At 42.6% G+C, this 27,686-nt stretch overlaps 1 protein-coding gene across 1 annotated transcript in view; it reads left to right on the plus strand.

The window, feature by feature from the left end:
* The first annotated feature begins 2,887 nt into the window (after positions 1–2,887).
* Positions 2,888–27,686, plus strand: part of LOC121549976 (zinc finger protein 438) — a 95,387-nt gene continuing 70,588 nt past the window's right edge. Inside the window, exon 1 of the mRNA XM_041862013.1 lies at positions 2,888–2,991. The gene's annotated coding sequence lies outside the window, so the exon portion shown is untranslated. The remainder of the gene's footprint in view (positions 2,992–27,686) is intronic.

The following is a 27,686-nucleotide window of genomic DNA, read 5'->3' on the forward strand; positions in this document are numbered from 1 at the left end:
TCACAAAGTCTGCTGCCTCAGTTTTTATGATGCCAATTTGCATAATCTCCAGAATGTTATGAAGAGTGATCAGATGAATTGCTATTAATTGCAAAGTCCCTCTTTGCCATGAAAATGAACTTAATCCACAAAAAACATTTCCACTGCATTTCAGCCTTGCCACAAAAGGACCAGCTGACATCATGTCAGTGATTCTCTCGTTAACACAGGTGAGAGTGTTGACGAGGACAAGGCTGGAGATCACTCTGTCATGCTGATTGAGTTAGAATAACAGACTGGATGCTTTAAAAGGAGGGTGGTGCTTAAAATCGTTGTTCTTCCTCTGTTAACCATGGTTACCTGCAAGGAAACACGTGCCGTCATCATTTGACATATTGCTGCTAGTAAGATTGCACCTAAATCAACCATTTATCGGATCATCAAGAACTTCAAGGAGAGAGGTTCAATTGTTGTAAAAAAGGCTTCAGGGCGCCCCAAGAAAGTCCAGCAAGCGCCAGGACCGTCTCCTAAAGTTGATTCAGCTGCGGGATCGGGGCACCACCAGTGCAGAGCTTGCTCAGGAATGGCAGCAGGCAGGTGTGAGTGCATCTGCACGCACAGTGAGGCGAAGACTTTTGGAGGATGGCCTGGTGTCAAGAAGGGCAGCGAGGAAGCCACTTCTCTCCAGGAAAAACATCAGGGACAGACTGATATTCTGCAAAAGGTACAGGGATTGGACTGCTTAGGACTGGGGAAAGTGATTTTCTCTGATGAATCCCCTTTCCGATTGTTTGGGGCATCCGGAAAAAAGCTTGTCCGGAGAAGACAAGGTGAGCGCCACGATCAGTCCTGTGTCATGCAAACAGCAAAGCATCCTGAGACCATTCATGTGTGGGGTTGCTTCTCAGCCAAGGGAGTGGGCTCACTCACAATTTTGCCTAAGAACACAGCCATGAATAAAGAATGGTACCAACACATCCTCCGAGAGCAACTTCTCCCAACCATCCAAGAACAGTTTGGTGACGAACAATGCCTTTTCCAGCATGATGGAGCACCTTGCCATAAGGCAAAAGTGATAACTTAGTGGCTCGGGGAACAAAACATCGAAAGCAGCAAACTTTGTGAAGACCAATACTTGTGTCATTCTCAAAACGTTTTACCACGACTGTAGGCATGTATGTGACTCGTAATGGGTAAGGATTACCTGACTAAATGGGCAAACCACATGTCTGTCTGTCTCACTCCTCCTTCAAATCAAATCAAATCAAATCACCCTATCCCTCCATCCATGGAAGCCGCTTTGTGATTACCAGCCTGAAAGGGTTTCTGTGAGCCGATCAATACTGTCATTACTGCCACAGCACAGCCCATTCTTAATTCTATTTAGTGATGAAGGTAAATAGAATTAACTTTACCTAGCGGTTAAGAGCGTAGGGTCAGAAAATCGAAAGGTCTCTGGTTCGAATCCTTGAGCCGACTAGGTGAAAAATCTGTCGATGTGTGCTTGAGCAAGGCACCCTAATTGCTCCTGTAAATCGCTCTGGATAAGAACATCTGCTAAATGACAAAAATAAAAAAATGAAGCAAAGATTAAGGTATTGATCCCAAAAAGTAGAGAAGTGCCACCTACTTTTCAAATTGTTTAAGTCTATTGTTCATTGGCACAGGACCTCTATGCCAGGTCCTGCTCAAAATGGTAATAGTAACCTAGAATTACATACTAGAACATATTAGTAATTTAATAGGATCTCTGTGAATAGTTATCTATTCAATGTCAATAATACAGTATGTCTGAGGGAAAACTGTATGCTTCCTCAGTATTTCATTAGAAGCTAGTCACCTATGTTTTTCCCTTCCTGCTTTGGGAGCTGTGAAATATTGATAAGCTGCCTCTGGTCCGCAATCAGCATGAAAGATAACAACACAGCACCACATCATTCATTATACACTACCTGTAACTGTGTTGCACCAACACTAACAACATCCTATAGGAAGAAAACCATGCAACAGCATGTAATATGTGTATTCGATAATAACATCTGTAACACAATATTTTGCATGTTGGATAGAGCGAGAGAATGTCTGTGTGTGTGTGTCTGTGTGTGTGTGCGTGCATGACTGTGAAAAGCCCCCTCTCTCTGCCTAACTACAAGGCCACAGCAGTGAGCAACACCACCTGCTTTCAGAAGCAACATGGTGTGCTTCTATAATGGAAAGTGTCATCAGAATAGCCTACTACTATACTACTACTACTCCTACTACTACTACTATTACTTGTATTACTACTGTAACACAGAAAAATATGGCTTCTCATAATTTGATAACCTACTGTATTGAGTAATTTAAAAAACAATGACAGAGAATGATGACGCCCAAACTGTTTGCGGTCCAACTACAGTCCATGCCTATGTGAAACCCACATCTAACTCTAAGATAGGACAGCATAGGCTATTTATTATATTGTGTGTGCACAGATCTTGACCGGGAGCACAGAGCATTGCAGAGCTGTTCATCATGGTAAATTCAAATACTGATTGAAGATTTTAAAAACGGTCTGAAACGTATTCTCATCATACCTCTACTGTACTTGCAAGCGTCAAATCCCCTTTCTCTTGACAATATTGGAGGGTTACATTTCAACGCCGCTGATTGGCTACATTTGACGGGATAACCCAGTATTCTAAGAGTCATACCATTTCACTCAAAAGGGGTTTTTTGTGAACTATGCGATTGCAACACATTCCATTCTTTACAAAATGCATGAAAAATATCGTAATGAAATCATACTAGATTTTCAGTTTCTATTTGTCTCACTATTACCAACTGAAATTTGACTAACATTTTGATTGAAAGTGCAGCGACTTATTACTCTCTCCCCCGCCGTTCTTGGCTCGAGGTCCAGCTCAAAATGGCTGTAGAGAAACAGTTATGAAGATCCGCGGTTCTACAAGAAATGAATATGTCGCAATTGACAAATTAACAAAGAAGCCTCCAAAACAACCCGGGATACAGGTGAGATGTCTGAAAGTAACTCTGCAATTTCGTCAAAGCCTTTCACCGTTGGCTATAGAAAATAAAGCCCAATAGCAACGAACTTGCTGTGCAATGATATTACGATGGTAATTTCAGCCAATAGGAAAGTAACGATACAGAGGGAGCGATAGCAGGCTTTGGCCTTTTCATAACATTGCATATCAGGAAAAACACAAGCTACCGGTGTTCAACCAGTGTGTTTAGGTGTGTGAAATAGCTGTGAATGTGTGCTTTCCACTGATTTGCAAACACGAAAGTCGTGCATCTATTTTTTGGGCCATGCATTTAACTACAGTAGACTAAGTAATGTATCAGCCCATGTCATTATGTATATTATAGTTACCACAGCCACAATGCCAAAATTGGCTATATCGTAAAATTTCATGAAAACAAAAATGTTTGGTCTTAATTTTAGGTTCGGCATAAGGTTAACAGTGTGGTTAATGTTAGGTTTAAAATAAAATGTTAAGAAGATAAGTTGTAGAAATAGGCGGGGGATTATGGCTTTGTGGCTGTGGTAACTAGTGACGACGGTCATATATGTCAGTGTGTTGTCCTTGACACCTTCACGATCAGCCAACATAAGAAAACGACTAGCTTTATTTTGTCATTCGTAGTTACAATTGGAAAAGCAATCATGTAACTGCGTAGATGTATACAGATGCTGCATCTACCTGTCCAGGTGCCACAGAGATACAGTGGCACTGATAGTGGCCTGTAGACAAATCCCCTGTGCCACGGTTGAAAAGGGATAATTTAATCATTTGTTGAAAAATTCAACACAGAAACGTTCCCTACTTGTACCAAAAATAGTTTTCTAAGAAGAAGAGAAAATAGGAAGTACACCTGATTTATGGCCTTTCTCGTGTGATGATTTCACTTTCTCACTTCCGCTCAGGCTCAATTAGTGAGGACAAGGTTACTTTTCAAACATTGTTGGATGTTCTCTTAAAGATTGTTTTAAGGTGTACTGCTATTTGTTAGCGCAGTGTTATTATGATGCACTAGTGGTGGTAAATCATTGGATCTGATCAATTAGATTAATAGCAATTCAATGTTTGAAATACATTAACATTTTAGTCATTTAGCAGACGCTCTTATCCAGAGCAGACGCTCTTAAACATTTTTTTATTTTATTTATTTCATACTGGCCCCCTGTGGGAATCGAACCCACAACCCATGCTCTACCAACTGAGCTACATCCCTGCCGGCCATTCTCTCCCCTACCCTGGACCAATTGTGCGCCGCCCCATGGGTCTCCCGGTCGCGGCCGGCTACGACAGAGCCTGGATTCGAACCTACTTGTACTGTTAAATACAGTACAAGTATTTATACTTATTAATAAGCCATTTTCAACTTACCGTCTATGGTTATTTTGCTCACTGCTCACTGTCAATTGCTCGCTGTCAACCTATGTTTACATATTATTGATTTTGTACATAAAAAAAATATTTGTTTACAAATGCAACTGGGGCCATGTAAATAACTGTTAGGCTACTCATTTTGAAACCACCGGTGGCACCTTGTGTGACCATAAAAGTCTGTGTGAAACTGGGCGGGCACAATAAAATCATTTGGTTGCAAAAGTTACTGACCTGCCCTACACCTTAGAAAGCCTTTGCCTTCACCATAGAAAAATACTATTATGATGCATAATTGCCATAGTAATTTGGAATGTCCAGTCAATTAGCATTATGATTAATGCTAGCTACCAGTTTGTAAGCCAAATATGTGATAACTATGTTTCCATACTGTGCGTTACAGGAAAGCCCTATACAAAACATCGGCATACATTTTTCAACTAACCTGTTCTTGGTGAAACTTTTTTTGTTCTCGATTCGGTGAAGAAAGTATCTTAGAAATACAGTTGCAGGTGGTTCTACAAAAAACAGCGAAACTCAGAAAGATATGAAATCCATGTTTTGTACCGAGATTGAAATGCCTCTTGCATTTGTGTAGATCTTTGTTTTGGTCGCACTGTGTGACACGCTGTCATCTACTTCTACACGTTGCCATGGCGCATAGAAACTACTAGTTCCTGCAAAGATGTTGGGATATACACTACTGGTCAAAAGTTTTAGAACACCTACTCATTCAAGGGTTTTTCTTTATTTTTTACTATTTTCTACATTGTAGAATAATAGTCAAGACATCAAAACCATTAAATAACACATATGGAATCATGTAGTAACCAAAAAAGTGTTAAACAAATTAAAATATATTTTATATTTGAGATTCCTCAAATAGCCACCCTTTGCCTTGATAACGGCTTTGCACACTCTTGGCATTCTCTCAACCCATGAGGTAGTCACCTGGAATGCATTTCAATTAACAGGTGTGCATTCTTAAAAGTTAATTTGTGGAATTTTTTTCCTTCATAATGCGTTTGAGCCAATCAGTTGTGTTGTGACAAGGTAGGGAGGGTAAACAGAAGATAGCCCTATTTGGTAAAATACCCAAGTCCATATTATGGCAAGAACAGCTCAAATAAGCAAAGATTAAAGACAGTCCATCATTACTTTAAGATATGAAGGTCCGTCAATACGGAATATTTCAAGAACTTTGAAAGTTTCTTCAAGTGCATTCTCAAAAACCATCAAGCGCTATGATGAAACTGGCTCTCATGAGGACCGCCACAGGAATGGAAGACCCAGAGTTACCACTGCTGCAGAGGATAAGTTCATTAGAGTTACCAGCCTCAGAAATTGCAGCCCAAATGAATGTTTCACAGAGTTCAAGTAACAGACACATCTCAACATCAACTGTTCAGAGGATACTGTGAATCAGGCCTTCATGGTCGAATTGCTGCAAAGAAACCACTACTAAAGGACACCAATAATAAGAAGATACTTGCTTGTGCCAAGAAACACGAGCAATGGGCATTAGACCGGTGGAAATGTGTCCTTTGGTCCGGAGTCCAAATTTGAGATTTCTGGTTCCAACCGCGTGTGGGTGAACGGATGATCTCCGCATGTGTATTTCCCACCGTAAAGCATGGAGGAGGAGGTGTTATGGTGTGGGGGTGCTTTGCTGGTGACACTTTCTGTGATTTATTTAGAATTCAAGGCACACTTAACCAGCATGGCTACCACAGCATTCTGCAGCGATACACCATCCCATCTGGTTTGGGCTTAGTGGGACTATCATTTGATTTTCAACAGAACAATGACCCAACACACCTCCAGGCTGTGTAAGAGCTATTTTACCAAGAAGGAGAGTGATGGAGTGCTGCATCAGATGACCTGGTCTCCACAATCCCCTGACCTCAACCAAATTGAGATGGTTTGGGATGAGTCGGACAGCAGAGTGAAGGAAAAGCAGCCAACAAGTGCTCAGCATATGTGGGAACTCCTTCAAGACTGTTGGAAAAGCATTTCAGGTGAAGCTGGTTGAGAGAATGCAAAGAGTGTGCAAAGCTGTCATCAAGGCAAAGGGTGGCTATTTGAAGAATCTCAAATATAAAATATATTTTCATTTGTTTAAAAAAAAAACCTTGAATGAGTAGGTGTTGTAAAACTTTTGACCGGTAGTGTACAAGGATGTCTCGCAGCTAAAATGGCAAGGGAACTCCTCACTCAGTGCAAAACATGGATTTAATATCTCTGAGTTTTCGCAGTTTTTTGTAGAACTACCTGCAACTGGACACACACATTAATAAGATGCTTTTTTTCAACGATTCCTTGCGAGGCTTTCCATTAGCGAACCTGTAACAGGTATGGAGAATCACATATCCTGTTAACAATTCTGTAGCAAGGTTAATGTAGCCATCATTCTACATATTCAAAATTGGCCCACAAACGCTTATATCAATTGCATTATGACAGCTGAATCTCCCATAATAACCGTGCCATTCCAAATACAAAAACCGGAAAAAACATAATAAATACAAAACACAGCCCATTATAAAGTGGCCAGTGGAATGTAAGAGGATGGCACGCTTCTTTTGATTCTAAAATGAAGGAAATCGGCGCAAAATTATAGAAGTAGATCCTCCCGCAGCTTAGAATGCCCAGCATATTATAATATAGATGTTGTAAACATGTTATTGTTAAACATGCTCCCCTTAAAACATTGCATTTGCTATTTCATGATGACAGAGAAAAGAACTGCATGCAGTCTGATGAATGGCAGTTGGCCTAAATGTGAAGAGAAACACTGAATATGCACACTCAGTGTTTCTGAGGACACACCAAGGCATGGAGTCCTATGAAGTGATTCACTGAGGTGGATTTATGATGGCAGGATGGAAAGGGGGGAACATTCCACTAAGGAAGAGCCATTTAAAATCCTAGCCCTAGACAAAATGATGAAGATGTCTGCTTCCATGTTTGTGTTGTGTTCTAGGGTGATTTCCTTACCATATCACATTTATTTTGCTTTCCCTGAAGCAGCATATGGACAAATACAGTGGCTTGCGAAAGTATTCATCCCCCTTGGCATTTTTCCTATTTTGTTGCCTTACAACCTGGAATTAAAATGGATTTTTGGGTGGTTTGTATCATTTGATTTACACAACATGTCTACCACTTTGAAGATGCAAAATAGTTTTTATTATGAAACAAACAAGAAATAAGACAGAAAAAAAAGAACTTGAGCATGCATAACTATTCACCCCCCCCAAAGTCAATACTTTGTAGAGCCACCTTTTGCAGCAATTACAGCTGCAAGTCTCTTGGGGTATGTCTTTATAAGCTTGGCACATCTAGCCACTGGGATTTTTGCCCATTCTTCAAGGCAAAACTGCTCCAGCTCCTTCAAGTTGGATGGGTTCCGCTGGTGTACAGCATTCTTTAAGTCATACCACAGATTCTCAATTGGATTGAGGTCTGGGCTTTGACTAGGCCATTCCAAGACATTTCAATGTTACCCCTTAAACCACTCGAGTGTTGCTTTAGCAGTATGCTTAGATTGCACACAGGTGGACTTTATTTAACTAATTATGTGACTTCTGAATGTAATTGGTTGCACCAGATCTTATTTAGGGACTTCATAGAATAGGGGGTGAATATATATGCACGCACCACTTTTCCGTTATTAATTTTTTAGACTTTTTTTAAACAAGTTATTTTTTTCATTTCACTTCACCAATTTTGACTATTTTGTGTATGTCCATTACATGAAATCCAAATAAAAATCCATTTAAATTCCAGGTTGTAATGCAACAAAATAGGAAAAACGCCAAGGGGATGAATACTTTTGCAAGGCACTGTAGGCCTACTCCGATCTCTATCGAATCGACCACAGCCTGTATGTTTCATAGCAACGAATAGCATGTGTTGCTAATGATACACTATATATGCAAAAGTATGTGGACACCCCTTCAAATTAGTGGATTCAGTTATTTCAGCCACACCCGTTGCTGACAGGTGTATAAAATCGAGCACACAGCCATGCATTCTCCATAGACAAACATTGGCAGTAGAATGGCCATACTGAAGAGCTCAGTGACTTTCAACGTTTTTTTTTTTTTTTTTTTTTTAGTCATTTAGCAGACGCTCTTATCCAGAGCGACTTACAGTTAGTGAATACATATTTTTTTAATACTGGCCCCCGTGGAATCGAACCCACAACCCTGGCGTTGCAAACGCCATGCTCTATCAACTGAGCTACATCCCTGCCGGCCATTCCCTCCCCTACCCTGGACGACGCTGGGCCAATTGTGCGCCGCCCATGAGTCTCCCGGTCGCGGCCGGCTGCGACAGAGCCTGGATTCGAACCAGGATCTAGTGGCACAGTTAGCACTGCGATGCAGTGCCTTAGACCACTGCGCCACTCAGGAGTTAGGTGGCACCGTCATAGGATGCCACCTTTCCAACAGGTCAGTTCGTCACGTTTCTGTCCTTCTAGTGCTGCCCAGGTCAATTCTAAGTGCAGTTATTGTGAAGTGGAAACGTCTAAGGAGCAACTATGGCTCAGCCGCGAAGTGGTAGGTCACACAAGCTCACAGAACGGGACCACTGAAGTGCGTTGCGCGAAAAGATCATCTGTCCTCAGTTGCAACACTCACTACCGAGTTCCAAACTGCCTCTGGAAGCAACGTCAGCACAAGAACTGATCATCGGGAGCTTCATGAAATGGGTGTTCATGGCCGAGCAGTAGCACATATGCCTAAAATCACCATGCGCAATGCCAAGCGTCGGCGGCTGGAGTGGTGTAAAGCCATTGGACTCTGGAGCAGTGGAAACGTGTTCTCTGGAGTGATGAATCACGTTTCACCATCTGGCAGTCCGATGGACGAATCTGAGTTTGGTGGATGCCAGGAGAACACTACCTGCCCTAATGCATAGTGTCAACTGTAAAGTTTGGTGTAGGAGGAATAATGTTCTGGGAGTGTTTTTCATGGTTTGGGACCCCTAATTCCAGTGAAGGAAAATCTTAACGCTACAGCATACAATGACATTCTAGATGATTCTGTACTTCCAACTTTGTGGCAACAGTTTGGGGAAGGCCCTTTCCTGTTTCAGCATGACAATGTCCCCGTGCACAAAGCGAGGTCCATACAGAAATGGTTTGTCGAGATTGGTGTGGAAGAACTTTACTGGCCTGCACAGAGCCCTGACCTCAACCCCATCAAACACCTTTTGGATGAATTGGAACGCCGACAGCGAGCCAGGCCTAATCGCCCAACATCAGTGCCTGACCTCACTAATGCTCTTGTGGCTGAATGGAAGCAAGTACCCGCAGCAATGTTCCAACATCTAGTGGAAAGCCTTCACAGAAGAGTGGAGGCTGTTGTAGCAGCGAAGGGGGACCAATTCCATATTAATACCCATGATTCTGGAATGAGATGTTTAACGAGAATGTGTCCACATACCTTTGGTCATGTAGTGTAAGGTATTCTTGATTAGGCTTAATGCATTTCTTATGTATCATGTAACACTAAAAAGGAATTCCCTCTGTTTTATTTTATTAAGAAAGTCCAATACATTACAGTGATATCCAGTGGAAGTGTGGGACTCTGATCTAGTGTAAACACACTCTGTTTGAAAGATGTGGAGCGCTTACTTTGGCATGTTAGGAGCTACAGTGTGGTTTCACATGTGGTGTGAGGAGAAGACTGGTGAGGAGAGAGGGGTGAGGGGGGTGAGGAGGAGGGGTGAGGAAGAGGGGAGAGTGGTGAGGATGGGGGGAGAGAGGGAGGAGGAGGGGAGAGAGGGGTGAGGAGGAGGGGAGAGAGGGGTGAGGAGGAGGAGGAGGAGGAGGGGAGAGAGGGGTGAGGAGGAGGAGGGGGAGAGGGGGTGGGGGAGAGGGGTGAGGAGGAGGAGGAGGGGGAGAGGGGTGAGGAGGATGGGGAGAGACGGGTGTGGAGGAGGGGAGATGGGGGAGAGAGGGGTGAGGAGGAGGGGGGAGAGGGATGAAAGAAACTTCCGGTCAATTATAATCATGTCGGTATCGCTCATTTGTTGCAAGAGAGAAGAGATGGAGATAGTGAATTAATGCTTAGCTCTACTCATCTCAATTCTGTAGACTTTTAAATTATAAAGCTCACCCTTGTGTTTATTGTTGAAAGAACAAGAAGGTATGTTAGACATGTGCCAAGTCTTTATGATAGAAGATAGGAGGTCGGTTCTGGAGAATAGTTAGGCTGTACAGGATAAGTATAATATCATGGTATAAACTGAGAGCTGCTATGCAAGGTGAGACTAGGCCTACATGCCAAAGGATACACATCCATATACAGTACATACTGTATTTCATGTGTAATGTATTCTCAATGTTATGGTCATTGAGGTTGTAATCTTGCTGTCAAAAGGGATATCCATTTTTGATGAAAACATCTGTAAAAGAACTTGACCAACCTGACCTACCTCAAAATGTATAGATTATCCTGGAAGGTGTTTCATGAAACATTATAGTGACTCAGCCCTACCTTAATCAGAGGGCCTTAATATCTATTCAGACCTGCAAAAGAACAGCTTGTAAGAGGAAAAGGAACAGTGCATACCTATTAAGGAAAGTGCATATAAGTCTGAATAATGAATAAGGTCCATATTGTGGGTGGCTGGATGTGGTACAGGTACAGAAATAGGCTAGTGAATGTTTCAGTCACTGGTTAGGCCGTGGTTTAACTTTCTGACAAGAACGTGGCTGTTTTTGATGCGCACTTTTAGTAGAGTAGCCTTATATACTGAGTATACAAAACATTATGAACACCTGCTCTTTCCATGACAGACTGTCCAGGTGAATCCAGGTGAAAGCTATGATCCCTTATTGATATCACTTGTTAAATCCAATTAAATCAGTGTAGATGAAGGTGAGGAGACCTGTTAAAGAAGGATTTTTAAGCCTTGAGACATTTAAGACATGGATTGTATATGTGTGCCATTCAGAGGTTAATGGGCAAGACAAAATATTAACGTGTCTTTGAATGGTAGTAGCAGGGTTTCTGTTAGGAAAATGTTGCGCCGGACGTTTGACTGGCAACATTTTAATTTACCGGAAATTTTAGAAATCTGCCGGACCTTAATGCATTGGGTGCATAACCTGATTAGAGCAACCACCCACGGTGCTCAGAATGACAGAAATCACATTTAGATTATAGTAATTAATATTAACAGAACATGCAAGTCGAGGATGCAATGATGTGCGGTCCTTCTTTCTGAATTCTAATGTGCACTTTGAAGATGTTAGAATAACTGTCCATATTTACTTTTCCTCAGCCAACAAGACGAGTAACGAACAGCAAAATCACTAGCCTATGTCAATCTACTATCCCCCATAGTAGAAACGTTTACCTATTCTGTTGGTCAGCATGTCGAGAAAGAAACTGCCTATTCCAAACAGACTCTGGGACAGTTGTGGGAAGATGGATCCTACATTCATCCAACCAGTAGGCCTAGGCAATATCAAAAATAAACTTAAAAAGCAATGAGTCTGATGCAACAGATCAGAACGTTTAGCTTAAAATGTTGTTAAACTTTTTTTTCTTAACATTATAAGCACAGCAATGCAGTAGGCTACGCACAAATGTTCGTTCCATAATGCAATTAGTGAGAAAACACCATTGTCAAAGGGCACTGCACATGCAAGCGGTTTCATGTGAAAGAGCTGAAAATATCCGTTAGAAATTTAGAAAGAGAGGAGATCTAAAAGGCTACTTTGAAACAAGGTAAGACATGCCTCAGCTCTCACACTGTCTGACAAATCAAATACATTACGAATATACTATAGACTAAACACGTGCCAATTTAATTCCACTACATAATGCAAATTAACCTATAGACCGATAAGCATGACCAGTGAAATGTATTTACATTGACTGGCATTTCCATCAATGAATAGGCTAAAAAGTATTATTTCGCAATGGGATTTTTTTATCTTCTCCCGGACAATTGGGCCGGCGGCAATTTTATTTATCGGCTTTTCAAATTTGTTATAGGCCAAAAGCTGGCTATTACTGGCTAACGGAAACCGTCGGTAGTAGGTGCCATGCACACCGGTTTGTGTCAAGAACTGCAACACTGCTGGGTTTTTCCACGCTCAACAGTTTCCCGTGTGTATCAAGAATGGTCCACCATCCAAAGGACATCCAGCAAACTTGACATAACTGTGGGAAGCATTGGAGTCAACATAGGCCAGCATCCCTGTGGAAAGCTTTCAACACCTTGTAGAGTCCATTCCCCGACGAATTGAGGCTGTTCTGAGGGCAAAAGGGGGTGCAACTCAATATTAGGAAGGTGTTCCTAATGTTTGCTATACTCAGTGTATATGAGGCGTTATGCTTAGTAAGCCATTTGTTATTCATCGTTATTTCAGTGGTTCATTGTCCAGTTATAGGCTGAACATACTGTATTTCAATGTAATAATCACGTTCTCTGGCGCCAGTTCTGAGCCACAGTCAGTTGATGAGAGGGAAACCGTGTGTCCGGTGTTCAATAATGAAGTTGTAATAATAACACGAGAAAGCTGAAATGACGCCGACTCACGACCTCATGATATCCTGTTTCAGTCATAAAGGCACCTAGCTGGACTGATGGCACGTGAAATGAAACCATCTTTCATAATGTAAACGGGAAGCTGTGTTTAGTAAGGAAGCAGTCAAGGGAAACGCTGTAATAATGACTTTTCTGTAATAATGACAGAAAAGAGAATACCTTGTTTAGTTAGGATACGATAAGAAAGACACTGAGGTCTAGACTCAGGTCGACATTGGTCCATATAGGCTGGTAGAGACGCACATTAATAGCCTACACGTGCTGGGCTTTCCCCCTCTAACTCCTCAGTTTTATTTATTCATATTTTTCAAATCTATGCACTTAATTGCGCAAGCGTTGGAGAAAACGTAGATCTAGCTTGTTTCATGTGGGCTTTTTGTATTGAAATATGTCCATGACATGGCATGCGGTAAGGTTGAACTCCAAGCCCACTCCCTGTCATCTCTCTGTGTAACTCCCTAGCCCAGCAGAGGGTGTGGCACATGCGTATCCTCAGAGGCAGGAGGGAGAAGTTTAGTTTACTTTTATCCTCCTGTCTCCAGGCCTCCCAATCTCTCCCTCCTGTTCCCTCTCTCCCCCTCCCTACCGCCTTCCCTCTGGCTGGATCAGGTTACCCTGCCATTACTCAGATGTTCCCCAGCGCGGGTGCTCTGTGTCAGGGGCGGGGAGGCGGGCGGGGAGCCTGCCCTGCCGCAGTGCCTCACCGGTCCAGTCCTAGACCCAGACCAGGCTGACTGCCTGGCGCACAGAGCAGACCACAGACGCCCCTGGTCAGTGGAGCCGCTCCAGCTATGGCATAGGCTCAGAGGAAAATGACACAGTCGGGTGAATGGTGGCTCAGCTGACTCTCCATAAACCCCAGAGCTGTATTTCATGCTCTATTACAGAGTAGGATGTGGACCTAGGAGCTAGCTAGGTTCTTTCATCCTGCAGTTTAAGAAATTATGATCTTAGATCTCTTGGATGGTTTTATTTTATTTTAAAGATACTTTTTGTTCTTGAATATAATTTTCTGGGTTCATTGTTAAAACTCCTAAAAATGTATTTTCTTATTTTGCTAGATATTTTGCAGCTCATGTAGGCAACCAAGAATCTTGGCTCCAGTATTCTATTTAGAGGCAATGCCGTACATCGAGGACCCGACTGCACAACAAGGCCTGCTTGCAACGTCAGACAGAGATTTGTGGACCTCATCGTTTTATGGTTGTGTAATGTCGGGTCTCTTGACGAGTAAAATGTCTTGTTAAACCTTACACCACCCTACTCCCATAAAAGTGAGTGATGTAGGCCATAGATGCGGGCCTTCCTGCCACTGTGTTAAGGATGACCCTGCTGTAGTGCTGCTGCTGGGGGATGTGGGAACTGGGAAGGGATGGGATGTGAGTGGTCGGACGGTCTGGACAGAGGCTTCTTGGTCAAAGCATGACGCTGCAGGATTTTCACTGGCTGATATTTATCGGCTGATAAATGGATGCTGAATGAAAGAAAAAATCTGAGAAGCTGTCTGGGAGATATTGTAGTGTGTGTGTGGGATCTCTGGTGTGTGTGTTTGCTTGCATGTCGTGATCGTGGGTGTTACTAACAAGACTTCCAGGTCAGGCTAGACTTGGGCCATTCCATTCCTCCATTCCTTATTCTAGTCTATGATTGACAAATGCCTATGCATTATAGTCTCCCTAGGCAGATGGTTACCTAGGGTGGGGTTCACCAGACTATATGCATTATGTCAACAGCCAAGTTGAGCCAACCGCATCACAAGACACAGTAGCTATAGCAGCATCTGATGACACAGGTCAGCCAGCCTATCAGAGGTAATCCAGTGTAATTGAGAAGGGAAGCCATGTCGTCGGGGAGGTGGAGGGCTCGGGGCAGTGATCTGTTCGTTCCTCATCTCTCTAGTTGTTTTATAGTAATTAGACATCTGTGCTTGGGAATGATTGTCTAGTAGCAAGGGAGCGAGGGACGGCTCCTGTGCCTGAGGGGCTGTTGTTCTGTCACAGACAAAACAATGGGGCTGCAGACAGACTCTTGTTTATTGCAGCCTGTTTCATTGCCTTCCACTCTGTCCTCCCTCCCTGTGCAGTGTGTGCTTGCATTCATGCAGCATAATGTATGGCACAGCAGCATTATTTGCACAGGAGAGATGTTTTATGTGATTTTTTTTTTCTCATGTAGAATTATAGATGGGGTTTGGAATATTTAGGACAACCTATATCCAGGGCGTCTTTTTGCCCTGAAGAGTTCAATTAGACAGCAGGATGATTATTCTCTCTCTCAGATCTTAGAATTTATAGGCAACAAGGAGATCTTCTATTTCTCTGATCTTATTCCAGAAAGTCTTTCTGATTACGGTGCATCTTTCTGCTGATGTTTTGAAATCAGGCTATTAATGTCACTAGGAATGAAGCGGACAGTTTAATAGATACAAACTGCTGCATTTGAACATTTTGGGGATGAATTTTGAGATGAATAGTCCCTTGCCTTGTTTTGTTAGAAGCGGGAGATCCCACTCTTGGGGCCTCATTTATCAACCGTGCGTAGGCACAATCTGTGCGTAAACCATGCATGGGATCATTTCCACGCAAAGTGTGAAATATCAATATGAACGTTTGCTTGAGAGTGTGTCTAAATTTACGCACAGCCATGACCATGCGTAACACAGTGCCATGTGGTGGAATAAGGGAACTGCTTGTCAAGCATAGAATGGGGAAATTATATGTTGAAAATGTATGAAATTGTGAGAGTAATAATTAAATGATTTTTCGATTTCATTGTATTTCCATTGTGAATTGAACATAGTGTATCTTTTTTATTTTTAGGGGGTAGATCAGCTCTAATATTGCAGATATATTGTAACTTCCATCAATGTAATTGTCTGCATCACTTCCAATCCCCCATATGTTTTTTTGTCTCGCAAATATACAGCTGTCGAAAAAATTAAGAGACCACTTCAAAATTATAAGTTTCTCTGGTTTTACTATTTATAGGTACAGTGAGGGGAAAAAAGTATTTGATCCCCTGCTGATTTTGTACGTTTGCCCACTGACAAAGACATGATCAGTCTATAATTTTAATGGTAGGTTTATTTGAACAGTGAGAGACAGAATAACAACAAAAAAATCCAGAAAAACGCATGTCAAAAATGTTATAAATTAATTTGCATTTTAATGAGGGAAATAAGTATTTGACCCCTCTGCAAAACATGACTTAGTACTTGGTGGCAAAACCCTTGTTGGCAATCACAGAGGTCAGACATTTCTTGTAGTTGGCCACCAGGTTTGCACACATCTCAGGAGGGATTTTGTCCCACTCCTCTTTGCAGTTCTTCTCCAAGTCATTAAGGTTTTGAGCCTGACGTTTGGCAACTCGAACCTTCAGCTCCCTCCACAGATTTTCTATGGGATTAAGGTCTAGAGACTGGGTAGGCCACTCCAGGACCTTAATGTGCTTCTTCTTGAGCCACTCATTTGTTGCCTTGGCCGTGTTGCCTTGGCCGTGTGTTTTGGGTCATTGTCATGCTGGAATACCCATCCACGACCCATTTTCAATGCCCTGGCTGAGGGAAGGAGGTTCTCACCCAAGATTTGACGGTACATGGCGCCGTCCATCGTCCCTTTTGATGCGGTGAAGTTGTCCTGTCCCCTTAGCAGAAAAACACCCCCAAAGCATAATGTTTCCACCTCCATGTTTGACGGTGGGGATGGTGTTCTTGGGGTCATAGGCAGCATTCCTCCTCCTCCAAACACGGCGAGTTGAGTTGATACCAAAGAGCTCGATTTTTGTCTCATCTGACCACGACACTTTCACCCAGTTCTCCTCTGAATCATTCAGATGTTCATTGGCAAACTTCAGACAGGCCTGTATATGTGCTTTCTTGAGCAGGGGGACCTTGCGGGCGCTGCAGGATTTCAGTCCTTCACGGCATAGTGTGTTACCAATTGTTTTCTTGGTGACTATGGTCCCAGCTGCCTTGAGATCATTGACAAGATCCTCCCGTGTAGGTCTGGGCTGATTCCTCACCGTTCTTATGATCATTGCAACTCCATGAGGTGAGATCTTGCATGGAGCCCCAGGCCGAGGGAGATTGACAGTTATTTTGTGTTTCTTCCATTTGCGAATAATCACACCAACTGTTGTCACCTTCTCACCAAGCTGCTTGGCGATGGTCTTGTAGCCCATTCCAGCCTTGTGTAGGTCTACAATCTTGTCCCTGACATCCTTGGAGAGCTCTTTGGTCTTGGCCATGGTGGAGAGTTTGGAATCTGATTGATTGATTGCTTCTGTGGACAGGTGTCTTTTATACAGGTAACAAGCTGAGATTAGGAGCACTCCCTTTAAGAGTGTGCTCCTAATCTCAGCTCGTTACTGTATAAAGACACCTGGGAAGCCAGAAATCTTTCTGATTGAGAGGGGGTCAAATACTTATTTCCCTCATTTAAAATGCAAATCAATTTATAATATTTTTGACATGCGTTTTTCTGGATTTTTTTGTTGTTATTCTGTCTTTCACTGTTCAAATAAACCTACCATTAAAATTATAGACGGATCATTTCTTTGTCAGTGGGCAAACGTACAAAATCAGCAGGGGATCAAATACTTTTTTCCCTCACTGTATGTGTTTGGGTAAAAATAACATTTTTGTTTTATTCTATAAACTACTGACAACATTTCTCCCAAATTCCAAATAAAAATATTGTCATTTAGAGCATTTATTTGCAGAAAATGACAACTGGTCAAAATAACAAAAAAGATGCAGTGTTGTCAGACCTCGAATAATGCAAAGAAAATAAGTTCATGTTCATTTTTAAACAACACAATACTAATGTTTCAATTTAGGACGAGTTCAGAAATCAATATTTGGTGGAATAACCCTGATTTTCAATCACAGCTTTCATGCGTCTTGTTATGCTCTCCACCAGTCTTTCACATTGATGTTGGGTGACTTTATGCCACTCCTGCCGCAAAAATTCAAGCAGCTCGGCTTTGTTTGATGGCTTGTGACCATCCATCTTCTTCTTGATCACATTCCAGAAGTTTTCAGGTCTGGAGATTGGGCAGGCCATGACAGGGTCTTGATCTGGTTGTCCTCCATCCACACCTTGATTGACCTGGCTGTGTGGCATGGTGCATTGTCCTGCTGGAAAAACAAATCCTCAGAGTTGGGGAACAATGTCAGAGCAAAAGGAAGCAATTTTCTTCAAGGACAACCTTTTACGTGGCTTGATTCATGCGTCCTTCACAAAGACAAATCTGCCCGATTCCAGCCTTGCTGAAGCACCCCCAGATCATCACCGATCCTCCACCAAATTTCACAGTGGGTGCGAGACACTGTGGCTTGTAGGCCTCTCCAGGTCTCTGTCTAACCATTAGACGACCAGGTGTTTGGCAAAGCTGAAAATTGGACTCATCAGAGAAGATTACCTTACTCCAGTCTTCTATGGTCCAATCCTTATGGTATTTTGCAAACCTCAGCCTGGCTCTTCTTTGCTTCTCATTGATGAAGGGCTTTTTTCTAGCTTTGCACGACTTCAGCCCTTCCCCTAGGAGCCTGTTTCGAACTGTCCTCGCCGTGCACTTCACCCCAGCTGCCGTTTGCCATTCTTATTGTAGGTCACTTGATGTCATCCTACAGTTGTTGAGTGACATTCGAATGAGTTGGCGGTCAGTAGAGAGTCGTTTTCACCCTCTGCCGGTCTGTAGCTTTGTTGTCCCCAATGTCTGCTGCTTGACCTTGTTCTTATGAACCACCGTCTTTGAAATGTTAAGGATGGAAGCAACCTGACGCTCACTGTATCCCTCTGCCAGTAAAGCCAGAATTGAACCCTTCTTTTCCTCACTCAAAACTTTCCTTTTCAACTCTTTTGGCATGGTCAATAGTTATTTTTTGATTAATTTTACTTTTGAGGTACTATTAGCACTGTTTTTGCCATCCAGCTGGTCCTATTGCAAGAGGGTAGTGATGACCACAGCAGTGGTTTTTATACTTTTCCTCGTTAAATAAGATTTGGTTCAGGTGATCACCTAATCAGTACCTAATTCAGTAGAATGAGGTGTGCCTGTGTTGGAATTCAACAGACACTGGAATGGAATGGCTGTCATACATGTAGAGATGCTGATTTAAGAAATATTTGCAGTGGTCTCTTTAATTTTTCCCAGAGTTTCGGGTATTTCGGGTATTTCTAATTGTACTATTTCACTGTAGTTCCCCCAGCCCAGCTAAACCTGCCTTAGATAGCTCCTTTGTCCCACCCCCCATACACGCCGAGACTGACTCAATTGGTGCCTCCAGAGATGCTATCTCTTTCATTGTTACCCAACGCTTAGGTTTACCTCCACTTTACTCATATCCTTCCATATCCTTGTCTGTACATAATGCTCTGAATCTTTTCTACAACACCCGGAAATCTGCCCCCTTTATTCTATGTACCCAACGCACTAGAAGACCAGTTCTTAAAGCCTTTAGCCGTATCCTTATTCTAGTCCTCCTCTGTTCCTCTGGTGATGTAGAGGCTAACCCAGGCCCTGCAGCCCTCAGTATCACTCCAACTCCCCAGGCGCTATCATTTGCTGACTTCTGTAATCGCAAAAGTCTTGGTTTCTTGCACGTAAATATCAGAAGTCTACTTCCTAAGTTTGAGTTATTCACTGCGTTAGCACACTCCGCCAACCCTGATGTTCTAGCAGTGTCTGAATCCTGGCTCAGGAAGGCCACCAAAAATTCTGAAATGTCCATCCCCAACTATAACATTTTCCGTCTAGATAGAACTGCCAAAGGGGGGTGGAGTTGCAATCTACTGTAGAGATAGCCTGCAGAGCTCTATCATACTATCCAGGTCTGTGCCCAAACAGTTTGAGCTTCTACTTCTAAAAATCCACCTTTCCAGAAATAAGTCTCTCACTGTTGCCGCTTGCTACAGACCCCCTCAGCCCCCCAGCTGTGCCCTGGACACCATATGTGAATTGATTGCCCCCATTTATCCTCAGAGTTCGTACTGCTTGGTGACCTAAATTGGGATATGCTTAATACCCCGGCCATCCTACAATCCAAACTAGATGCCCTCAATCTCACGCAAATTATCAACGAACCTACCAGGTACAACCCTAAATCCGTAAACATGGGTACCCTCATAGATATCATCCTGACTAACATACCTTCTAAATACACCTCAGCTGTCTTCAACCAGGATCTCAGCGATCACTGCCTTATTGCCTGCGTCCGTAACGGGTCCGCGGTCAAACGAACACCCCTCATCACTCTCAAACGCTCCCTAAAACACTTTAGCGAGCAGGCCTTCCTAATTGACCTGGCCCAGGTATCCTGGATGGATATAGATCTCATTCCGTCAGTAGAGGATGCCTGGTTGTTCCTTAAAAGTAATTTCCTCTCAATCTTAAATAAACATGCCCCATTCAAAAAATACAGAACTAAGAACCGATATAGCCCCTGGTTCTCCTCAGACTTGACTGCCCTTGACCAGCACAAAAACATCCTGTGGCGTACTGCATTAGCATCAAAAAGCCCCCGCGATATGCAACTTTTCAGGGAAGTTAGGAACCAATATACACAAGCAGTCAGGAAAGCAAAGGCTAACTTTTTCAAACAGAAATTTGCATCCTGTAGCACTAACTCCAAAACGTTTTGGGACACTGTAAAGTCCATGGAGAATAAGAGCACTTCCTCCCAGTTGCCCACTGCACTGAGGCTAGGAAACACTATCACCACCGATAAATCTACAATAATCGAGAATTTCAACAAGCATTTTGCTACAGCTGGCCATGCTTTCCATCTGGCTACCACTACCCCGGCCACCAACTCTGCACCCTCCGCTGCAACTTGCCCATGCCCCCCCGCTTCTCCTTCACACAAATTCAGACAGCTGATGTTCTGAAAGAGCTGCAAAATCTGGACCCCTACAAATCAGCTGGGCTAGACAATCTGGACCCTTTCTTTCTAAAACTAGCCGAAATTGTCGCAACCCCCTATTACTAGTCTGTTCAACCTCTCTTTCATAACGTCTGAGATCCCCAGAGATTGGAAAGCTGCCGCGGTCATCCCCCTCTTCAAAGGGGGTGACACTCTAGATCCAAACTGCTACAGACCTATATCCATCCTGCCCTGCCTTTGAAAGTATTTGAAAGCCAAGTTAACAAACAGATCACCGACCATTTCGAATACCACCGTACCTTCTCCGCTATGCAATCCGGTTTCCGAGCTGGTCATGGGTGCACTTCAGCCACACTCAAGGTCCTAAACGATATTATAACCGCGATTGATAATAGACAGTACTGTGCAGCCGTCTTCATCGACCTGGCTAAGGCTTTCGACTCTGTCAACCACCGCATTCTTATTGGCAGACTAAATAGCCTTGGTTTCTCAAATGACTGCCTCGCCTGGTTCACCAACTACTTCTCAGATAGAGTTCAGTGTGTCAAATCGGAGGGCCTGTTGTCTGGACCTATGGCAGTCTCTATGGGGGTGCCACAGGGTTCAATTCTTGGGCCGACACTTTTCTCCGTGTATATCAATGATGTCGCTCTTGCTGCTGGTGACTCTCAGATCCACCTCTACGCAGACGACACCATTTTGTATACATCTGGCCCTTCATTGGACACTGTGTTAACAAACCTCCAAACGAGCTTCAATGCCATACAACACTCCTTCAGTAGCCTCCAACTGCTCTTAAACACTAGTAAAACTAAATGCATGCTTTTCAATCGAACGCTGCTGGCACCCCGCCCACCCGACTAGAATCACCACTCTCGACGGGTCTGACCTAGAGTATGTGGACAACTACAAATACCTAGGTGTCTGGTTAGACTGTAAACTCTCCTTCCAGACTCACATTAAGAATCTCCAATCCAAAGTTAAATCTAGAATCGCTTTCCTATTTCGCAACAAAGCCTCCTTCACTCATGCTGCCAAACATGCCCTCGTAAAACTGACTATCCTACCGATCCTTGACTTCGGCGATGTCATTTACAAAATAGCCTCCAACACTCTACTCAGCAAACTGGATGTAGTCTATCACAGTGCCATCCGTTTTGTCTCCAAAGCCCCATACACTACCCACCACTGTGACCTGTACGCTCTTGTTGGCTGGTCCTCACTACATGTTCGTCGTCAAACCCACTGGCTCCAGGCCATCTATAAATCACTGCTAGGCAAATCCCCGCCTTATCTTAGGTCATTGGTCACCATAGCAGCACCCACTCGTAGTCTGCGCTCCAGCAGGTATATCTCACTGGTCATTCCCAAAGCCAACACCTCCTTTGGCCGCCATTCCTTCCAGTTCTCTGCTGCCAATGACTGGAACGAATTGCAAAAATCTCTGAAGCTGGAGACTCTTATCTCCCTCACTAACTTTAAGCATCAGTTGTCAGAGCATCTTACCGATCACTGCACCTGTACACAGCCCATCTGAAATTAGCCCACCCAACTACCTCATCCCTATATTGTTATTTATTTTGCTCTTTTGCACCCCAGTATCTCTATTTGCACATAATTAATCTCTTGCACATCTAGCATTCCAGTGTTAATACTATTGTAATTATTTTGCACTATAGCCTATTTATTGCCTTACCTCCATAACTTGCTACATTTGCACCACTGTATATATATTTTCTGTTGTATTTTTTGACTTTATGTTTTTTTTACCCCATATGTAACTCTGTGTTGTTTTTATCGCACTGCTTTGCTTTATCTTGGCCAGGTCGCAGTTGTAAATGAGAACTTGTTCTCAACTGGCTTACCTGGTTAAATAAAGGTGAAATAAAAAATAAATTAAATAAATAAATAAAAGAGCTGTGTGTGTGTGTGTGTGTGTGTATATATATAATGCAATAATAAAATAAAAAGCAAATTAATTACTTAAAAATCATACAATGTGATTTTCTGGATTTTTGTTTTAGATTCCGTCTCTCACAGTTGAAGTGTACCTATGATAAAAATTACAGACCTCTACATGCTTTGTAAGTAGGAAAACCTGCAAAATCGGCAGTGTATGAAATACTTGTTCTCCCCACTGTATATGTGTATATATATCAAATCAAATCAAATTGTATTGGCCACATGCGCCGAATACAACAGGTGCAGACATTACAGTGAAATGCTTATTTACAGCCCTTAACCAACAGTGCATTTATTTTTAATAAAAAATTAAACAACAACAAAAAAAGTGTTGAGAAAAAAAGAGCAGAAGTAAAATAAAATAACAGTAGGGAGGCTATATATACAGGGGGGTGCCGGTGCAGAGTCAATGTGCGGGGGCACCGGCTAGTTGAGGTAGTTGAAGTAATATGTACATGTGGGCAGAGTTAAAGTGACTATGCATAAATAATTAACAGAGTAGCAGCAGCGTAAAAGGATGGGGTGGGGGGGCAGTGCAAATAGTCTGGGTAGCCATGATTAGCTGTTCAGGAGACTTATGGCTTGGGGGTAGAAGCTGTTGAGAAGTCTTTTGGACCTAGACTTGGCACTCCGGTACCGCTTGCCGTGCGGTAGCAGAGAGAACAGTCTATGACTAGGGTGGCTGGAGTCTTTGACAATTTTGAGGGCTTTCCTCTGACACCGCCTGGTATAGAGGTCCTGGATGGCAGGAAGCTTGGCCCCGGTGATGTACTGGGCCGTATGCACTACCCTCTGTAGTGCCTTGCGGTCGGAGGCCAAGCAGTTGCCATACCAGGCGGTGATGCAACCAGTCAGGATGCTCTCGATGGTGCAGCTGTAGAATTTTTTGAGGATCTGAGGACCCATGCCAAATCTTTTCAGTCTCCTGAGGGGGAATAGGCTTTGTCGTGCCCTCTTCACGACTGTCTTGGTGTGTTTGGACCATGATAGTTCGCTGGTGATGTGGACACCAAGGAACTTGAAGCTCTCAACCTGTTCCACTACAGCCCGTGTTGAGGATCAGTGTGGCAGATGTGTTGTTACCTACCCTTACCACTTGGGGGCGGCCTGTCAGGAAGTCCAGGATCCAGTTGCAGAGGGAGGTGTTTAGTCCCAGGATCCTTAGCTTAGTGATGAGCTTTGAGGGCACTATGGTGTTGAATGCTGAGCTGTAGTCAATGAATAACATTCTCACGTAGGTGTTCCTCTTGTCCAGGTGGGAAAGGGCAGTGTGGAGTGCAATAGAGATTGCATCATCTGTGGATCTGTTGGGGCGGTATGCAAATTGGAGTGGGTCTAGGGTTTCTGGGATAATGCTGTTGATGTGAGCCATGACCAGCCTTTCAAAGCACTTCATGGCTACAGACGTCAGTGCTACGGGTCGGTAGTCATTTAGGCATGTTATCTTAGAGTCCTTGGGCACGGGGACTATGGTGGTCTGCTTGAAACATGTTGGTATTACAGACTCAGTCAGGGACATGTTGAAAATGTCAGTGAAGACACTTGCCAGTTGGTCAGCACATGCTAGGAGTACACGTCCTGGTAATCCGTCTGGCCCTGCGGCCTTGTGAATGTTGACCTGCTTAAAAGTCTTACTCACATCGGCTACGGAGAGCGTGATCACATAGTCATCCGGAACAGCTGGTGCTCTCATGCATGCTTCAGTGTTGCTTTGCCTCGGGCGAGCATAGAAGTGGTTTAGCTCGTCTGGAAGTCTTGTGTCACTGGGAAGCTCGCGGCTGTGCTTCCCTTTGTAGTCTGTAATAGTTTTCAAGCCCTGCCACATCCGACGAGCGTCAGAGCCAGTGTAGTACGATTCAATCTTAGTCCTGTATTGACTCTTTGCCTGTTTGATGGTTCGTCGGAGGGCATAGCGGGATTTCTTATAAGCGTCCGGGTTAGAGTCCCGCTCCTTGAAAGTGGCAGCTCTACCCTTTAGCTCAGTGCGGATGTTTCCTGTAATCCATGGCTTCTGGTTGGGGTATGTTCCTGTAATCCATGGCTTCTGGTTGGGGTATGTACGTACGGTCACTGTGGGGACGACATCATCGATGCACTTATTGATGAAGCCAGTGACTGATGTGGTATACTCCTCAATGCTATCTGAAGAATCCCGGAACATGTTTCAGTCTGTGCTAGCAAAACAGTCCTGTAGCTTAGCATCTGTGTCATCTGACCACTTTTTTATTAACCGAGTCACTGGTGCTTCCTGCTTTAGTTTTTGCTAATAAGCAGGAATCAGGGGGATAGAGTTATGGTCAGATTTGCCAAATGGAGGGCGAGGGAGAGCTTTGTATGCGTCTCTGTGTGTGGAGTAAAGGTGGTCTAGAGTTTTTTTTCCTCTGGTTGCACATTTAACATGCTGGTAGAAATTAGGTAGAACGGATTTAAGTTTCCCTGCATTAAAGTCCCCGGCCACTAGGAGCGCTACATCTGGATGAGCGTTTTCCTGCTGATTTATGGCCTTATACAGCTCATTCAATGCAATCTTAATGCCAGCATTGGTTTGTGGTGGTAAATAGACAGCTATGAAAAATATAGATGAAAACTATCTTGGTAAATAGTGTGGTCTACAGCTTATCATAAGATACTCTACCTCAGGCGAGCAAAACCTTGAGACTTCCTTAGTATTTGATTTTGTGCACCAGCTGTTGTTTACACAGACCGCCACCCCTTGTCTTACCGGTCAGCCGTTCTATCCTGCCGATGTAGCATATAGCCCGCTAGCTGTATGTTATCCATGTCGTCGTTCAGCCACGACTCGGTGAAACATAAGATATTACAGTTTCTAATGTCCCGTTGGTAGGATAACCGTTATCTTAGGTCATCCAATTTGTTCTCCAATGATTGAAGATTGGCTAATAGGATTGATGGAAGAGGCAGTTTACTCGCTCGCCGTCGGATCCTTACAAGGCACCCCGCCCTACGTCCACGATATCTCCGTCTCTTCCTCACGCGAATGACGGGGATTTGGGCCTTGTCGGGTGTCTGTAGGATATCCTTCGCGGCCGCCTCGTTGAAGAAAAAATCTTCGTCCAATACGAGGTGAGTAATCGCTGTCCTGATATCCAGAAGCTCTTTTTGGTTGTAAGAGACGATGGCAGAAACATTATGTACAAAATAAATTACAAATAACGCGGAAAAACACACATAATAGTACAATTGGTTAGAGGGCTGTAAAACTAATTGGAGTAAACTAGTGAACAACAATGCTTAGGCCTCTACTTCCAGGTTATACATACTATATAAATTTTATGGACACAGTCAATTTTACAATAATTATATTTTGTTTGTTTTTACTCCTGAACTTCCTCTACCCTCAACCTCTCCAATCATTTTCATGATGTCCATCCGGTTTCCTTCTATATACCATATCTTTCTGTGCTCTTTCACAAAAGCTCTCAACTTATAACCTATATACTTATTATGGACACAGTATGCTTTACATTAGTTAACTTGTTGTTATTAGTTCCATCCTTCAACTTCATTCAACACCACCCATCTATCTCTTAACACCATCCATATTGGATTTCTATTTGCTATATATTTTTCAACTGTACTGTGATGTTTTACAAAAGTTCTGGACCTTTCTATTCTCATTGTTTCTACAGATTGTAAATTGAAAATAAACATTTTTGCTAAAAGTATTATTATATTATTGATCGATTGATTATGACTTTTCAGATCACCCAGTAGTGCTATCTGCAGGGTTAGCTCCAGGTAAATATTGCAATCCTTTAGCCATTCCTGGACCTGTGTCCAAAAACAAGCTACAAATGGACAGTACCAAAACAAATGATCTAATGATTCTGTCTCTTCGCAGCAAAATCTGCAGAGCTGGGAAGATTGTATCCCCCATATAAATAACATTATATTGGTAGCAAGAATTTTATATAATTTAAATAGAAAAATTATACGTTTTGAATCCAGTGTCGTTTTGCACATCAGTTCATAAACACTATGCCATGGAATCGGTATGTCAAAAATCTCTTCCCAACTATTTTTCAAACTATATGGGACGGCTGTCAATCCTTTGGTCCTTAAATGAAACTGGTATACTTTTTAATTTATCACAATTTTCTTTAACCAATTATGTTATTTAATGCAGGGCCGACAGACAAGTTCCTTACTTTTCCCCCTTCCACTTTCCTCTTCCATTTTTGCGGTAATGCTGCAATTATTTGGTTGTAATTTTGGGTATAGCAGACATTTTCATATGTTTTTGTTAGCTGCATGTGCGACATAACTCCACCAGTCCTAACTATAATCATCATTTATGAAGATTATACCTTTTTTAAACATTTTGTCAAATTTTTTAATTTTTTAATCAATTGGTATATTTGAGTTTAACCACAATATTTGTTGCATTATTTGTTCTGTCGTTTCTGGAGGATTAAATAGAAATTGCAACCAACATTCTATGGCTTGTTTTAGAAATAGTGATATTTGGGAGATGATTTCCTTTTCAAATGCCTGATAGTGAGAGGTTGTAATCTGAATAAAGGGAAAAAGGCCATTCTTGAACATTGGGTGAGACAATCTTACTAATTTGCTAGAGAACCAGTTCGGATTTAAGTATAACTTTTGTATGACTGAAGCTTTTAGTGATAGGTCTATTGCTTTAATATTTAATAATTTCTGTCCTCCGAATTCATATTAATTATATAAATAGGCCCGTTTAATTTTGTCTGGTTTGCCGTTCCAAATAAAATGGAATCTTTTTTTCTCATATAATTTTAAAAACTGTTCGCTAGGCGTAAATACTAAAGAGTTAATCAGGATGATTTTTCCTTTCCATGGTAGCAAGATCTTATCTATTTTTACTAACTTTCTATTAAAAGTTATTGGAGTGA

This window comes from Coregonus clupeaformis, chromosome 34, assembly GCF_020615455.1.
Source record: "Coregonus clupeaformis isolate EN_2021a chromosome 34, ASM2061545v1, whole genome shotgun sequence".
Classification (NCBI taxonomy): domain Eukaryota; kingdom Metazoa; phylum Chordata; class Actinopteri; order Salmoniformes; family Salmonidae; genus Coregonus; species Coregonus clupeaformis.